The sequence below is a fragment of the Vicugna pacos genome, chromosome 16 (genome assembly GCF_048564905.1).
Source record: "Vicugna pacos chromosome 16, VicPac4, whole genome shotgun sequence".
In the NCBI taxonomy this organism is placed as follows: Eukaryota; Metazoa; Chordata; class Mammalia; order Artiodactyla; family Camelidae; genus Vicugna; species Vicugna pacos.
This window is the reverse complement of record NC_133002.1, coordinates 2,179,492-2,197,064: the sequence shown is the minus strand read 5'-3', so window position 1 is coordinate 2,197,064 and position 17,573 is coordinate 2,179,492. Positions and strand designations below refer to the sequence as shown.

General features: G+C 41.5%; 1 long non-coding RNA gene across 5 annotated transcripts in view; it reads right to left on the bottom strand.

The window, feature by feature from the left end:
* LOC116283588 (uncharacterized) overlaps positions 1-17,573 on the bottom strand; it is a 32,061-nt gene that overhangs the window by 6,309 nt on the left and 8,179 nt on the right. Inside the window, exons 2-4 of one of the 5 annotated variants that reach the window (XR_012060136.1) lie at positions 8,307-8,547; positions 5,941-6,021; positions 4,540-4,679 (exon numbers count right to left, since the gene is read on the bottom strand). The exons of 1 other annotated variant lie outside the window; for it this stretch is intronic. This is a non-coding gene — a long non-coding RNA (uncharacterized lncRNA). The remainder of the gene's footprint in view (positions 1-4,539; positions 4,680-5,940; positions 6,022-8,306; positions 8,548-17,573) is intronic. 3 more of the 5 variants (XR_012060138.1, XR_012060137.1, XR_012060139.1) reach the window with 3 other exon arrangements.

Genomic DNA, 17,573 nt, shown 5'->3' with positions numbered 1-17,573 from the left:
AAGGTTCCTAGAGGGATACTATTTTGATTAATTTTCAACTAAGGCCTTAATGTGATGGGTTGATAGCAGCTAAGGAAGCCCTAATATGGAAGCAGGAGGAGTGGTCCCCAGTTATACCTGAAGGAGGTTAGATGTCAGGAAGGGTGATGCGGGCTGAAGAGGCAAAAGATAAAACTGAAGCACTTTGAAGTCTGGCCTGGGAGCAGTAAACTGTGTTCACTTCTTCAGAACCAGAGGCAGGGGCTCTACCCTCTGAGGTTATTCCCTCAAGCCCTTCCCAAAGCCCTTAAAATAGGCATTTGAGAACTTCCTCTGGGTCCCCAGGCCTATAATGACTTCGTGCATCTCACTTATCGGCCCAGGTTTACGTTTCCCAAGATTTTGAAAGAGTTCCTCTCCCTAGGACATCCTGTGGGACTGAGCACCACTAGAGATCGTTTACACAGAGCCAGTCCTCTGGTGTCCCACGTTACCAAAGGGCAGAAATTAATTTTCATAGCGCCCTAGGAAGGGCCATAGAGAGAAGCCACCTAGGACACAAAGCTGTCCAAAACCTCTCTCCTCTCTGCCAATGGGCCTGGCTTTTTTTTTTTTATTCTAGTCAAGAGACTGCTGGGAGGAGGGTGAGCTCCCTGAAGGCAGGAACAAAGTGCTGCCTCCAATACCCGCCTGCAGCACTGAACACAGCCTGCACACCTCAGGAGCTGAGTAAGCACGGGCTGAATTGGACAGACCAGGCTCCTAGGAGGGAGCAGAGGAGGGAGCAGGAAGGGGGTGGGGAGCTAGAGCCCAAAGCTCCTGCCGCCGCCTTCAGGCGGCTGGGAAGTTCTAATGAAAAGCCTGCCAGGCCTCTAACGAGAGCTAAACCGCCAGCAGGCTGTGATTGCTCATTGTTTGGTTATAATTAGCAGCGTATTCTGCGATGGCAAAGCTGCAGCCTGCAGCCGGCAGGAGCAGGGCTTGGGGAGGCCTGCCACCCTCGCAGCCACCAGCCTCTGGCCCTGCCCTCCATTACCTGGGCTCCTCTGCTTCCTGGCCCTGCCTACCCTGCACCCAGAGGCAAGGCTCGTGGCTGGTCTACGTGGATCCTTGATTCTGGGCCAACACCAAATCCTGTTCTTAGGCCAGAGGAATTGCTTACTGTGGTTGTATGAGCATGAGCTGAAAAATCAGGCACACCTGAGTTAGACCAAGTTTTGTTTGCAACTACAAGCTGTGTGACCTCAGGCAAGTTATTTAACCCGTTGAGCCTCAGTTTCCTCATCTGTAAAATGGGACAGTAATAGGAGTACTCATCTTCCTTCTGGAGTGTGGCAAGACTTGAAAGGGGTAACTCCTTTAAGTCACTGCTGGCACTCAGTGCTTTGTGGCTGCCACTGTGGAGGGGCTGAGAGTGAGCCCTCCTCTCTCCTTTCTGCACTGCTGGTCCTCACGCCCTTGCTCAGGCTCCTCCCCCATAGGTGCTCAGCCCCCTGCTACTCTTTTCTCCTTCTGGTGGAACCAGCTCTCAGGGGCGGGTCTGCCTTAGTAATTTCAGTCTCTGTGTGAACTGCGTGACCTGTCCTACCAGGGTGGTATTGAACATTTTTTCCTGTGACCCAAGGAAACAAGACATTTTTACATCATGACCCAAAACACATATGCAGAGGTAGAGAAAACAAGAAACAGAAGTTTCATGAAACAATACTCATCCAAATCAAGTGTCATGTATTCTGATATGTTCTCTTCTGTTGCCTTTTCTTTTCTATTCTAGATTTATATCTAAATCTGTATCTTTCCATCTAGCTATCATTTTGAAGTTTTGCCAAAAGTCAGGACCCACTAAATTGATTTTGTGACCCAACAATGGGTTGAGAACTTTGGCGTGAAAAACAGTGCCCCAGGTGAGAGAGGCTAGTTAACTCTCCTTTCTCACTATAGAGGAAAAGGTTCTGTTTCCTCTTAAATGAACTTTTATCAGGGAATTCATGGGAAAGAGAATTCCGAAAAGCTGAAACCACACAACTACATCTGAGGCTTAAAGGTGAAAGCAAGTTTGAATCCCTGTTCATCAATGAGGGTGGGTTTTTGCATAAGTTTCGGGGGGTTTCAGAATCAAGCTTCAAGATACAGGATTTCACCTATCCTTTAGCTCTACACCAACCTGCAAGCTAACTTTTCCTTAGCTGGTATTCTAGCAAATCTTCCAAATGTCACTATGCCTAGGTGCCAGGAAAGGGCAAAATTTATGTAGATTCAGCTGGACAGGAAATGCTCTGAGCTAGGGTTTTCCTTACAGCTTTTTTCCATGACAAATTCAGAGCATGTGGCCTCACAAGTACTGATGAGGACAACGGGATAAAATATTTCAGACTGGAACTGTCCTGGAAAGGCCCCAACTTGGGATCACAAGGGTACCATGAGAAGTAAAGAATTTGATGCCAAGAGAGTCAGAAGAAGGGAGACGTCCTTTTTCCCATGCACCCAGGTCTTGTCTTCTGATTTGGGGAAAGGAGCTTTGGGCTTCCAGAACCTTCTGGAATACCAGAAACTTTTTTTTGAGGGTGCTCAGTAATTAAATACATGGGTGGATTTATAGGAAGACTGGATCCTGCCTGGGAAGAGAAGAAGTAGAGTCAGTTAAGGGAAGTGGAAGTCTTCTGAAGTACGTTGTAACTTTGCTTACAGCTGCTTAGGCTTGCGATTTCTTGTTCACCCTGCTCTGCCCCAGCCTCCCCCCTCTCCCTGCCACATCCCCGCGGCTCCCTCCACCAGCTCTGCCCTTAATGACTTGACTTTGGCCAAAGGTGGCTGTTGAAGAATGAAGAAGGACCGTGCTGGGCTGAAAACTCTCCCACTTGGCTCTTTTCCTCTTGGATCAGTCCCATGGAAGAGACTGAGATACTAGTTTCCTTGTCATTTGGGTGCTCAAAGGCTGGGATTCCTCCCTTCTATACTGCAGCTTAGGTTTCTGAAGCTTGAATAAGGCCAACCGTCCCTTGGAAGGGTCTAGGGACGCTCCTCCAAGGACACCTCTACCTCACAATCCTCCACTTCCAGCCCTACTTGTAAACACTGCCTGCATCCACACTTCCCAGGAGGACACTGGGAATGGTCACCTCCAGGCCTGGGCCTCTGGGAGCCTCCCGGAAAGGAGGTTGATTCCAACATATAGTCTGGGGTTTGCTTTGGGACCCAAGGAAGGAAGCCGGGTAAGACAAAGAAGAACCTCCTCTGAGACCTTCCTCCCAAGGACCCTAAGGGGAGAAGGTAAAGGGGACATGGGGTCATCTCCCAAGACCTCTGTCAATCCCTATTGTTATTACACAAATCCAGCTCAGCCCAGCCCATGAGATTAATGTCAGCAGACCCCAACCTCAATGCCAGAAAGTAAAATTCCTTTTTAAAGTCTTTTTAATCATTTGCTCAATTAGCCTATTCCAAGTTCCAACCTCACTCTTCCTTGGCCCTGCACCTCCTGAAAACACTGCCTTGAATTAAAACCCCTGAACTGCTGTTGTTTTCTGCCATCTGCGTCCTTTGCCTACTTGTTTCCTATGTCTATGTTTCTGGGAGTTTAATTGTGATTAAATTACAGGGTAATACTAATAGAGGGGTGAGAACCCAGCTAATGGCTCACTGTTCCACTAGGCAACAATTGTAGTAATCACAAAGCTAAAGGCTCCCGTGCATTAGCTGGAGGTTTCTGGGGTTTCCTGGCCTACGCTTCCTCCACACCCGTGTCTGAGCAAGTGAATACCGTTCACAGGGCACACGAAAAACCCAGAGGCGAGTGAAGATGAAAATAACATGATTGAAAGAATAAGGGGGAAAGCAAGAAAACTCTTTCAGAAATGAGAATTTGTGTTACAGCAAAAGTAGAAGCAAAGAGAATCGGAGAATCTTAGAAAAAATACCTTGGAAGATGAAACTAAGTAATCACATAAATCATTAAAGGGCTCTGGCTTGGGTTTTCTGGGTCGTGATGAAGTTGGAGTAGGACTGGTCCTTCACCCACTTTCTTTAGATTTGGCCTGATGAAGAGTATGTGTGAAATAAACACACAGCTCTGCAGAGCGAATCCACACCACAAATTCCCAAAAGACACAGACCAACAGCGCTGTCATTCTATCCAATGAACTGTACTCACACTGAGATAGAAGAAAAACAGTATGACACTGGCCCTGGCATCCAAGGTGGTCCACATAGTCCAAGATGGGAGACTAAACAGTGTCTACCTGTGAGTCCCTATTCCTAACACTCCTGACCCACTTCCCAATCTAGAAAGCACTTCATAGGGTCTCAGTTGTGAGGAGCTTAGGGACTATGATTCCCATTCTAGAGATGTGGAAACCAAGGCTCAGAGAAGTAACTCACTCATGGTCACAAACAGCCCAAGTTTCTGAATTCCTTTGGCTCTTGCCTCTTCCTGCAGGGAGTCCCCAGCCATGTCTCAGTATGCTCTTGAAGAAGTCTGCCCTCGCCACTACTCCACCACCTCACACCTAGAAAGCAAGGAGGGGCAGCGGCTCCCCTCCAGGGTACCATACGAGGACGCACCGTGGCCTTACAAAGCTGGCTTGAAACACTGCTTCTCTTTCTTTTTAATTAGAAGTTATCTTCTGCTTGAAAAATTGAAGTAAATGTCATATCAGTGCTCCGGATTCAGATAATAGAAGCATTTTGGTTCAAGGTGTGTCCTGAGTCAAATGAAAGCAGGTATTAAAATAGCAGTTTCAGCTGAATCACAATCAATACCAAATTCCAAAGTGAAGTGCTGGACCAGGATTTACAAAGTAAGTGGCAAAGATTATTTAAGGGTTGAGGGTAAGATTTGAGATGAGAATTTCTTCGGAGAAAGCTGTGTTAGGAGTTCTACCCCACCCCTCTCTCAGAGGTGTCAAGTCAGAGAAACCAAGAGGGCAAGAGGCAAGCCACAGTAGAGGGTGACACTTGGGCAGTAATTATACTCACAGAGTTGTTGGGGCAAAGGTGAGAGCTGTGAGTGACAGAGAGAGGGTGGGGGTTGCCTAAGATAGTCAAAGATCCTATCCAAGAGGACAGCCTAAAGGGGCAAAGATTTCTCAGCCAAGAAAAGCTGGAGGTATGGCCACATTCCTAGGGATGGAGGAAGGAGGAAGCGATGAACCCGAGGAAAGTACATCACCCAGACTGTGGGAACTGCGTATGAGAGGTCCCCAGTAATGGAGGTGTTATGGGCTGTCCCCCATATGGGTGTTCGTGTCTCCCCAAAATCCATATGTTGAAATCCTAACCCCAAAGGTAATGATGTTAGGAGGCGGGGCCTCTGGGGGGTCATTAGGTCATGAGGGTGGAGCTCTCATGCATGGGATCTAGTGTCCTTAGAAGAAGCGGCCATGGGCTACCTCACTCTTGTCCTGCCATGTGAGGATACAATGAGACCGATCAGCATTCTGGAACCCGGAAGAGATCGCTCACTGGAACCCACTCATGCTGGCCCCCAGAGCTCAGACTTCCAGCCTCCAGAACTGTGAGAAATAAATTTTTGTTCTCTGTAAACCATCCAGTCTACAGCACTTTGCTATAGAAGCCTGAATTGATTAAAGCAGGAGGGATAGAAAGCACCCTTTAAAAGTCAGCCTTTTTGTTTGTTTGGAGGAGGGTGTGGAGGTAATTAGGTTTATTTTTATTTTAAAAAATATTAATCTATTTATTTACTATTGTATTATTTAATTATTTTATTTTGCTGGGGGGAGGGGGAAGGTAATTAAGTTTATTCATTTTTAGAGGAGGTACTGGGGATTGACCCCAGGACTGAGTGATGCCAAGTACATGCTAAGCATGCACTCTACCCTCCCCCCTTATTTATTTATTTTTAATGGAACTACTGAGGATTGAACCCAGGACCTTGTGCATGTAAGCATGCACTCTACCACTGAGCTATATACCCTCCCCTAAAAGTCAGCTTTAAACACCTACCAAGTCCAGAGAATACCGATGCCAGATTCCCATGCCAGCACCTATCAAGTGGGAATGTTCCTGCTTCTTCCCACTGCGACACTGTCAGCATCAAAAACCACAGTTAAATAGATAGGAGAGGAGGCACAGAAGTGTTATCGACTGTAAGAATTCAGCCTGAGCTGCCGAAGAGAGGAAAAGTCCTAATTTTCCATCCTGTTTGGAATTTTAATGATTCTATGAACATTTTAATCACTGAGTTGCGCTTATATTCAGTCTTAAGGTGAATACAGACTAAGAAAGATCAAAGAAGCCAGGGGGCCTGCCTGAATTTTTATCCAGGTGCAACAGAAGCACCAGCCCTACTGAATCTAAAGGGTTAACAAGAGAGGAAACAAGTTTCTTTATAACTACTCCCCATGAGTTGTGCTTGTTTAATGTAGTGGTCATTCAAAAAATAAATTGATTCATTCAGTTGCTTTCTTAAGAAAGCTAGAAACAGTGGTGCCATTCAAAAATGGACTCCACTCCTCAGCCTGGCTACTGGGGAGAGAGAAGCCAATGAGAGACCAGGCTGCATTCTCACTAACGGATCTGAGGATTTGAGGGGAGACTCTGACACAGGGTGGAGCTGGGGGAACCCTACCCAAGGTCCCAGGGTCAGACCCTGCTCACGGTCTGCAGCTGGTGGAACACCACCGGCCTTTTCTGAGGACACCCTGAGTGTCTGCTGGCTCTCCTCGGGCAGGAGGGGTGGGGAGTTACGAGCTGAGCTCTGGTGCAGGAGGATCCCTGAGCACGCGATCTGTCCGTTTGCGGGGATGGGAGGAATTCCACTCTGGGTGGGTGGGTGTGTGGAGCAGTTGGTGCCACTTGCTCCTTTGTTCACAGTGCATCATCAATAGGCTCTTTGTGCCTGGGCAGAGAGGCGGGGAACAGACTCACTTCAGCTGTGGCACGCAGGTGGGCATGGGAGGATGGGAGTGGACTGTCTGCAGATTACTGGAGTTTAGAGCTCGTGCTTCTGGATGGCAGCCCAACCTGTTCACTAGTCAAATCCCAAAAAGTCTGAGTTCTGGCTGAGTAGAGGCTAACACCTCTCTCTCCTCCATTCACATACACAACACACACACACACACACACACACACACACACACACACACACACACACACACACACACTCTCATACATGCAGCATTAAGAAATAAAATATAAAACCCCAGGATTTCCAGCACCTGCCTTCCCCACTAGTGTCCTCGCTGGCCTACCTGCCTTCAAATATCCGTCCTCGAATGCAGCCTGCACAACACCCCCAGACTAATACCCCTTAGTCCCATTTTTACCTCGCCCCTTCCTCAAGCATGCTCCCAGATTCCCCGTTGCTTTCAGGCTATAGCCCAAGTCCTAGGAGGGTTTCAAATCACACACCTTTCAACCTTTGGTGGCACTTTCTTCCACACAAAACTTCTGTTTAAAAAATTTTTTTTAATTTATTTTTTAGGGGGAGAGGTAATTAGGTTTATTTATTTCTTTATTGAGTGGAGGTACTGGGGATTGAACCTGGGACCTCGTGCATGCTAAGCATGCACTCTACCACTGAGCTATACTTTTCCCCTAAACCTTCTCCTGCAGCTACACTACTCCATTTACCCCCAAAGATGCTCTGCACCTCCCTTCTCACCAGTTTATGTGCTTCTCTGGGGCCACAGCCAGGTGGGCAGAGATATTGGTAGTGGGCCGGAGCTGGGGCCTGGTCACCACCTCTGGCTCGGCCACTGCCTCTCATCAGATGGGGGAACTTCAGGAGGCCACCTCACTTTCTGGGTCTCCTTTTTTCTGTCTTAAATTATTAGACTGAATGATTTTGACTTGTTTATTTGTTTTTAGTTCAAAGTTAGTGATTCTCCATTAACCCTGCTTAAGCAAACCTCTGCCTCTCAGGTAATCCCAGGCCCAGGTGACCTAAATCCAATGACAATCACTGCATCTCTTTTGTTACCCTCGATACACATTTCTCTCTCCAGAGCAGTGATGAGCTTGATTTGCTTTTATGAGTATCTCTACCAGCAAAGGAAACTTTATCTTTTTTTTTTTTCCTTAGTATTTTCTGGGTCTCAGTATTTGTGTTTTTACGGCAACAGCTTGACTTGAGGCCCTTTCAAATGGTTCCAGTATTTTAAAGTTTCTGCTATCCAGGCTTTAACTGGACACAAAGGGCTCTGGGTTCATTTGGGGCCACAGGAACAGGATTCCAAAGGCAAGTGAGAACAAAGGGTTAGTTGCAATGATATTTTCAAAACCCAAACCAGACTGAAATTCCATCACTCAGGAGAGGCTGGAGACTACTCCCACATTCCAAGAACCTCGCCAAGAGATGTTAGGATTACCTGCTTATCTGTTACGAGGTGACTGTTTTGGTCCTACTCAGGGTATCAAGGGTCACAGTGCCAATCCTCCTTCCTCCCTGATTCAAGAACACCATTCAGATGGATGTAGGATCATCAGAATAGACATTAATCCTCAGAAATGCAACATCTGCATCAAGGACGGGGCTTCTTTGGGTACCGATCCTAGGCAGCTGTTACACTAGCTGGTTGATTTTGGGCTCTAGGTGCCTCAGTTTATTGTCTATAAAATAGGAAGTAAAAATACAGTTATCAGTAGAACTAAGTAAGATGATGCACATGAAGCTCTTAGCACTGTGCTTGGTCTTTGTGGTTCATATTACAATAAGATTAATCATCATACCAAGGATTCAAGGTCACCTGGCTTTGTGCTCCAGAGAGGACACAGAGAGAGAACGTGGAGATCCAGGTTCTAATCCTTGCTCTCCTTTCCTTGCTTTCCACGTGAGCTCCAAACCACCCACTCCAGCACCAATGCTATAACAATCAGAAGTAACATGCAGGCAGCAGTATGATCCGTTATTAGGAGTGGCCAATAGAGAAGGCTTACTAGTAGGTGAAAGTAAAAAAGTAAGGACTGGAGTAGCCTCAGAGCATCTGGCTCTATTCACCCTTGAACCCTTCTCCTTTCACAGGTAAGCAAAGAAAGCCCCAAAAGTAACATCAAGCCACCAGCAGGACTAATTCAAGGAGATCTTGGTAAATTGGAGATTTAGAGGACTAGTTCTCAGACAAGTTTTAGGGGGTTGGGAAGAAATTAACATTCACTGGGTTTTGTTGGTTTGTTTTTTTTTCTAATTTTGTTTTTGTTTTACATTTTTACTAAAGGGTAGACCTGCCATCCAGACAGAAAGAGCATTTTGTCATTGATTTAGGGAGCTGAAGGGAGAATTGATCTGGGTGGACCAGAGAAAGAAGAGAGGGACAGGTGAGGCAGGCGTGAGTCACAGAAGCCTCCAGCTAGAGCTGTGAAGTGACCACAGAGGAGGAGAGCCCCAGAAATCTGAGCAGTAAAGCCAGTCACTGGCCCCCTCAGCAATCAAATGCACGTTATCTCAGGCTGTTCTATCCGAGGAAGTTACTTTGAGGTTGACAGCAGTCAGCAAACGGAAAGGGGGGAAGATCTAAAGGGTGTGCTATTTGTGAGGAAAGAGAACATCTTGATTGCTGAGATAGTAGTAAGGAAAAATCCTGTCAGAGGTGAAAAAAATCTGGAAAGTCTTTCAGTGTCCTGAGTAGGGAAGTTTGGGAAGAGGAAGGGGAAAAAGAACTTTTATTTCAGTGTCTGTCATGGGCCAGGCACTGTGCTAGATGGCATTTTTTAAAAATATCAATTGTAATGAGATATAATTCATATATCATACAATTTACCCATTAAAATGTACAATTCAGTGGTTTTTGTATATTCTGAGTCGTGCAACCATCACTATGATCTAATCACAACATTTTCAACACTCTCAAAAGAGACGCCCCACCCACTGGCAGGCACACCCCTGCCACCACCATTTTCTCCCAACCCTCACCCTAGGCAACCAGCAGTCTACTTTGTCTCTTTTGTCTATTCTGGACATTAATATAAATGGAATTATATATTATGTTGTTTTTTGTGACTGGCTTTTTTCACTTAGCATGTTTTCAAGGTTTTTCCATGTTGGCGTATGTTTTAGTATTTGTTTCTTTTTACTGCCAGATAATACTCCACTGTATGGGTGTACATTTTGTTTTTATCAGCTGATGGACATTTGGGTTCCTCTACCTTTTGGGTATTATAAATAACACTGCTATAAACATTCATGTACAAGTTTTTGTCTGGACATATGTTTTCCTCTGTCCTAGAGTATATACCTAGGACTGGAAGCGTTGGTCATACGGTAACCTAAGTTTAACCATGTGGTGAACTGCCAGACCATTTTCCAAAGTGGCTGCACCATTTTACATTCCTCCTAGCATTAGATGAGGGGGTTAATTTCTCCACATCCTTGCTAGTGCTTGTTATTATCTGACTTTTTGATTAGCCACCCTATAAGGTGTGAAGTGGCATCTCGTTGTGGTTTCAATTTGCATTTCCCTGATGCTAATAATGTTGAACATCTTTTAAGGTGCTTATTGGCTATTTATATATCTTCTTTGGAGAAATGTGTATTCAGATTCTTTGTCTGTTTTTTAATTAGATTATTTGTCATTTTATTATTGAGTGGTAAGAGTTCTTTATACATTCTAGGTATAAGTTCCTTTATCAGAGAAATGATTTGCAAATATTTTCTCCCATTCTGTGTGTTTTTTCACCTTCTTGATATTGTACTTGGAAGCACAAGATGTTTTTTACTTTTGACAGAGTCTAATTTTTCTATTTTTTTTCTTGCCACTTGTGCTTTTGGTGTCATATCTAAGAAACCATTGCCTAATCCAAGGTCACAAAAAATAATTATCTGCCTCTCTGGGTGTTCTACTGATGTGCAGCAATTTTAGATAAACTATAAAATAAACACATATTTAATGAATAAATGATTATATCTTTGTTCCACAAAACATTTTTCTTGCTTTTATTTCAGCGAAATCACTAATTATATTGTTATAACCTAGATTTTTCACACAATGTACATTCTATTGATAGTAATTATCTAGAGCAAGGGTCACATACTATGGCCCGCTGTACAAATTCAGCCTGCCATGCAAAGTTTTTGTAAGTAAAGATTTATTGCCACACAGTCACACCCATCCATTTACTTACTATCTATGGCAGCTTTTACACTACAACAGCAGAGTTGAGTATTGCAACAGAGGTCACAGGCCCCGCCTCACCTAAAATACTACCTGGCTCTTTACAGAAAAGTTTTGCCACCCCCTGATTTAAAGGGCTAATAACCAAAACGTAATTTGTTTCAAAATATATACGATTTAAATGTTTCATTAAAAATGTGAAAGGAAATGTCAAATACTGAAAATGTAAAATTATATTCATGGTTTCAAAAGTTTCTTCTAAAAATTCAACTATATTATGGTCCTGAGTCTTCAACTCAATAAATCTAGTTGGTTGGCTTCTCTTAAATTAGAGATTTTGCCATCCCGTTAAAGTGTAAATGAGGTAGATGTTTGAAATGTTTTAGAAAACCCAACATATTAGAGAATTTAATGTCTAATTTATGATTTTAGTTTTAAATATTTAATATTATTAGATACATTTAAAATTTTTTTTATCAAAGTACTCCATGCTTTGCAATGTAAACTATATTCTTAAACATAGTTTAAAAAGTAAAATAATGATCTAAGGCTTATACAAAAAATAATAGTTCCTCATCAATTCCAGCACTGAGCACTTTCCATTTTTTTTAGCTTTTCTAGTAATTACCTCCATATTTCTATGGTATAGTGTTCTCTTTTGACTCATCAATTGCAAATGGTATATAATGACATTATGATATGAGTGTTTAATTTACATCCCCCATCCAACTTCCAAATACAGTTATATCACAATTTTTCCTTGGATCCATACTTCACATTTTAGTTACCATGACTAGGTAAATATCATTCAAGGCTGATCCAATAGTATACTAAGATTTTTCTTCATTTCTTGTAAGCCTATTTGGTTTTTCTGGAATTCATAATTGACTCAGTTTTAAAATAAACTTTTCTATTTTAGAGAAGTTTTAGATTTACAAAACTATTGAAAATAGAAGAGGGGAAGGTATAGCTCTGTGGTAGATTGCATGCTGAACATGCACAAGGTCCTGTGTTCAAACCCCAGGTCCTCCATTTAAATAAACAAACAAACAAACAAATAAATAAAACCTAATTACCCCCCTCCAAAGAAAACAAAAGCAAAGATTGAATAAATTCAACTAAAAAAAACACTTATTAAAAAAAAAATAGAACAGAGAAAGCCCATATATTCCATACCCAGTTTCCTTATTACTAACATCTTATGTTAGTGAGTATATTTGTCACAATTAATGAGTCCATATGATGTGTTATTATTAAAGTCAATTTTTTATTCAGATTTCCTCAGTTTTTTCCTAACATCCTTTTTCTGTTCCAGGATCCTGTCTCCTTAGATTCCTATTGGTTCTGATGGTTTCCCAAACTCTCTTTGTTTTTATGACTTTTGACAGTTTTGAGGATTACTAGTCAGGTATTTTGTGGAATAATCCTCAATTAGGATTTGTTTTATGCTTTTCTCATGTTTAGACTGGAGTAATTTATTTTGGGGAGGAAAACCATTCTCATCACACCATACCACGAGTACATGTTATCAATATTATAGGCTATTACAAGCTATTGGCTATAGTTCCCTGTCCTATGTAGTACGACCTTGTGATATAACTTATCACTGTGGGAGTTAATCTTGATCATTTGGCCTGCGGGAGTGTTTACTAGCTCTCTCTCCACTATAAAGCTACTCTTCCCCCAACCCTGGCCCCGTTTCTATACTGTGCTCTTGGGTTTTCTGTAAGCTCTCATTTCAACAATGAAAATCTAGCTCCCTCCATCAAGCATCTATTTGCTTAATTGTTACAGTATATGCATATAGTGATTTCCAAATTGTTAACCTGGAAAGCAACTTGTTTTTTATCAACTAGTGTGCAGTGCTTATGTACTGTTCCTTTTGCCTTTAGTTTTATAGACACCACTCATTTCCAAAGTTACTTAGATCAGACCTTTATTCCCCTATCCCCTTCAGAGGGTGCTTCATATATTTGCAACATAAGCAGATTCTCCTGTCACACTCTGCATTTCATGCTGGGTTCCCCAAACCTCCTCAATGATATTTAAAACTTGTATGCATTAAAGTTTATACTTTGTGCTGTAAAATTCCATGGGCTTTTGACAAAATTCTATGGGTTTTGTGTCTTGTATGCACAGTATCATATAGAATATTTTCACCACCCTAAAAAATATCCTATGTGTTTCACCTACTCTACTCCCCTCATCCTGAGCCCCTGACAACCACTAATCTGTTAACCATCTCTACAGTTTCTGTCTTTCCCAGAATATCCTATAATTGGGATCACATAGGATGTAGATTTTTTCCAGACTGGCTTCTTCAACTTAGCAATATGCATTTAAGATTCATCCATGTCTTTTTATAGCTCATTTCTTACTCCCAAATATTGAAATATTTTATAGCTCATTTCATACTCCCAAATATTGAAATGTTTCAATACAAGTTTTACACAGTTTTTGTCAATGATCTATTTGTTACTTTTTCCCCTGCTAGAGACACCACACCTTCACGTTTTCATTGTCCATTTCAATCTAGACTAGCTGTCTTCTAAGGAAGCTACAGAATCATCCTCTTGCCTCTATCCTTTGACATCATGCTGAAAATTTCCTTTATTTCTCTCTCTCTCTAAACCTCTTGTTCCATGCATCCAATGTCTTCCTTTTTCTTGGTTTACTTTTCTTTTAGTGGAACATATGCTCCAGCACCTTCCTGAGAAATAGTGAATGGAAGATTCACCCCTGCAAATTTTGGCTTCATTCATGATTGAGAATTTGGTTCAGTATAGAACTGAACACTGAAAATAAATTTTCACCAGGAAATATCGAGGAATTGCTCCATTATTGCTTGTTACTGTTTTAGTTTCCAGTGTTATTACTAATGATATTCTAACACCTGGGGTGGGGAGTGGGGAGGAGGTTTGTATGTGACCTTTTTTTTTTCCTTTAAATGCTTTGAGAATACTTTATCTATGGTACTCTAAAATTTTACAATGATATAATTTGGTGAGGGTCTTCTTTTTGTTCATGGTGCTGAACATTTGGTGATCTCTATCAATTTGTAGATTCATATCCTTTCATTCTTGGAAATGTATCTCTTTGATAATATTCTCTTTACCATTCTGCCTTTTTGGAACACTCCTTAGTAGCTTTTAAACTTCTTGAATTAATCCCCTACTTTTCTTATCCTTTCTCTCCTTATTGTCATCTGTTTGTTTTTCTGTCCTGATTTCTGAGAGGTCTTCTTGATTTTATTTCTTTAACTCTTCTGCATAGTTTTTTCTTTAATATTTAGTTTTTTACTATCATATTTTGGATTTTCAAAAGTGCTTTTTATTCCATGGTTATTTTATATATACACCACATGCACATGCCCAGATTCCTTTTTTCCTATTTATTCACTTTAGTCTCTTCTCTTTCTTGTTAGACATTTTCCTTAAATGTCTAGCAGCCTTTGACTGACCATCTATATTTACAAGTAAGGTGCTAAAAAGTTAAATGAAAGCACCATATATGGGCAGGATTTCACTGTAGGAAGAGCTGGCTACAATTCTGTCCTTTTTGGTCAAACTGAACTTTTCCAGAGATTCTCCTGTGTTAGCCTCACCCACTCAGGTACCTGGAACCCCTGTTTCTGAGCCTTTTGTGGGTTTCATGTGAATTCAGCTTGTAGTTCAGGGTGCCCAGTTTTGCCTTCCTGTGACTCTGCTGACCTGCCAAGTCACCCATCTTCTTTCTACTTCCAGTTTCTACTTTTTCCACTTTCCTGTATGACTTAAGATGTCTTCCAGTTTCATCAAAGACTGAGTTTGTATTTCCGATTTCTGTACTTGTATGTTTTTCAGGTAAGAATGGGACAGAAATGCCCATACTCTGCAATCTTAAAATCAGACATCTTCTAGAATTATGCTTTTGTTTGAAAAGCTTTGATTCATACTTGTGATTTTTATCTGGAAGTCGAAGAGAATTTGGTTAATTTCCTAAATAGAATTTTACAGGTATTGGGTTGGTGAGTAATGTTATTTTTCTTTATAGGGAATTTGCCATTATATTAAATTTGCTTGATGGCCATGAGTGTTATACATGGGTACCATTTCCAACACACCTGGGCAGCTAGGGCTCTGGGTGTACATGAAGTTAGGTGTACTGGTGCCCCAATCCAACAAACTGTAGAACTTTCTTTTTGTAGGCAACTACTACTAAACATCTATCATCCACAGATGTTTTATAGTGATACAGTAATGTCTACAACGGATGTCTCTGACCAACTGCCAATGGAAGTGATTCGGTTCTTCAGTAGTACTTACTGTGCATGCTCATTTGCTTATGGTTGATACAGTGGAAGTTGAGCTGATGGAGATGGGCGATTAGAATAATCAATCAACACCAAGGCATCAAAATGACAGTATCAAATATCAATATATTGAATACTCAAGCGTCAGTGTGTTTTTACTGAGCAATTCTGTGTGCCTGTGCTGAAAAAATACAAAGAAATCATGACATCTTTCCTCATGGAGGCTTCAGTTCACTTAGAAGAATCACAATACACATATGAGCAACAATGATCAAAAAAGAGAGAAGACAGAAGTGTGGCAGGATCCATCTTCCAGACATTTTGCAGTGTGTAGTGCTGGTAAAATCTGGGGTTGACGGTATCCAGTCTCTAGCTTCTTGGGTGTTGAGAAGCAGTTGCAGCAGGAGCATCAGCATCCAAATAGTACAACCCAGCGACGAGGCAGTGGTGGTGGTGGCTCCTGCAGCTTCCTAACCCCAGCTCTGTGATCCCTGAAGAGCATTCTAGGCAGTGCACTGAGAAGTTTTTTTCTCTCAATATTTCAGGTTCTGGCCTCCTGATCTCCATTTGCCTGACTGTGGTAGCAGAAGCAACATTTTATAGATCAGTTTTGTAGTGCTCTAGGAGTCACACCTAGAGGTGACTGACTAATATAGAACTAATGATAAGAATTTGAGGTGGGGTGGAGGAGGGTATAGCTCAGTGGTAGGGTGCACGCTTAGCATGCATGAGGTCCTGGGTTCAATTCCCCAGTACCTCCATTAAAATAAAAATTTATTTAAAAACCCTAATTATCCCTCACCCCAAAAAAGCAAAAAAAAAAAAAAAAAAAAGAATTTGAAGTGTTTGAGAGAATCAGATACATTAAATGTGTAATTACTTTAAATGTTTAATGAAATTTGATGAACCACTTATAGAATATGCTAAATGCGGATTTAATCTTTGAAACATAAATTTTATTTTATTTTATTTTATTTTGGGCGGAGGCGGTTTGGTTTATTTTTTTTAATGGAGGTAATGGGGATTGAACCCAAGACCTCATGCACACTAAGCACGCACTGTACCACTGAGCTGTACCCTCCCCCAAACATAAGTATTAATTTAACATTAATCATAGAATAAGTAAAAATAATGGATCTTATCTTTATATAACACATGATTAGATTAGTAGTTATCAAGATTTTTAAGTTTTAAAAAAACAGGTTTTAAAACTTAAGAATATTAATATGCAGTCATCCCTCAGTATCCACGGGGGATGGTTCCAGGACTCCCTGTGGATCTCAAAATCTGTGGATGCCCAAATTCCTTATATAAAGTGGCGTAGTATTTGCATATAATCTAAACACATCCTTCCGTATACATTAAATCATCTCTAGATGCTATGTCAACAAAAATTATTCAGTAGTCAATCTAAGAAGGAAATGGAAAATTTTAATCAAGCCAACCTGAGGATTAGACAGTCTTTCAGAAAGCTCTGAGGACTGTTCCACCTGTTAGAGGTCAAGGCACAGTTATATTAAGTTTTTGAGACAAAGGGTTATACATCAATGTAAGGTACTGACATCTTGCATAGTCCCACAAGGTGAGTAGTGGGTTATTGTGATCCCTTACAGGATTGAGAAAGAAGTGTTATCTCCCAAGGAGTAAACTTGCTGGCACCAGGAGGAAATCGCTTTTTTTTTTTTGGTGAGTAGGCATTCCTGTGTCGTCTAAGGGGATCTAGTTAACGTACAATGTAGATGCACAATGTATGCTAAAGGGGAGGGGGGGGGTGGCTCAAAGGTGCAAAGAGGATTTTATGTTTAATTTTTCTTCTCCTGCCTAGAAATAACTTCATTTCATCACTTATAACACCTAATACAATGTAAATGCTATGTACATAGTTGTGCAAGCACACAGCAAAATTCAAGTTTTGCTGTTTGAAACTTTCAGGGAATTTTTTTTTCAAATATTTTCAATCCATGGTTGGTTGAATGTGCAGATATGGAACCTGCAGGTACAAAAGGGCCACTTGTATTAAATATCAGTTAAAACATAAGTTAAGTATAAATAGTATACCCCCCAACAGAGTCTCTCTTTAGACTTTAAAAAACACAATTGACATTTAGCACTCTCTAGTCCCTCAGACAAGAGTCTAACACTGCAAAGTATTCAGTGAAATTAGTTAAGTGAATGAAATGAAAAAGAGTTCATCATCACAGTTTTAATGATGAGTAAAGTGAAATTCAGAAAAGCTT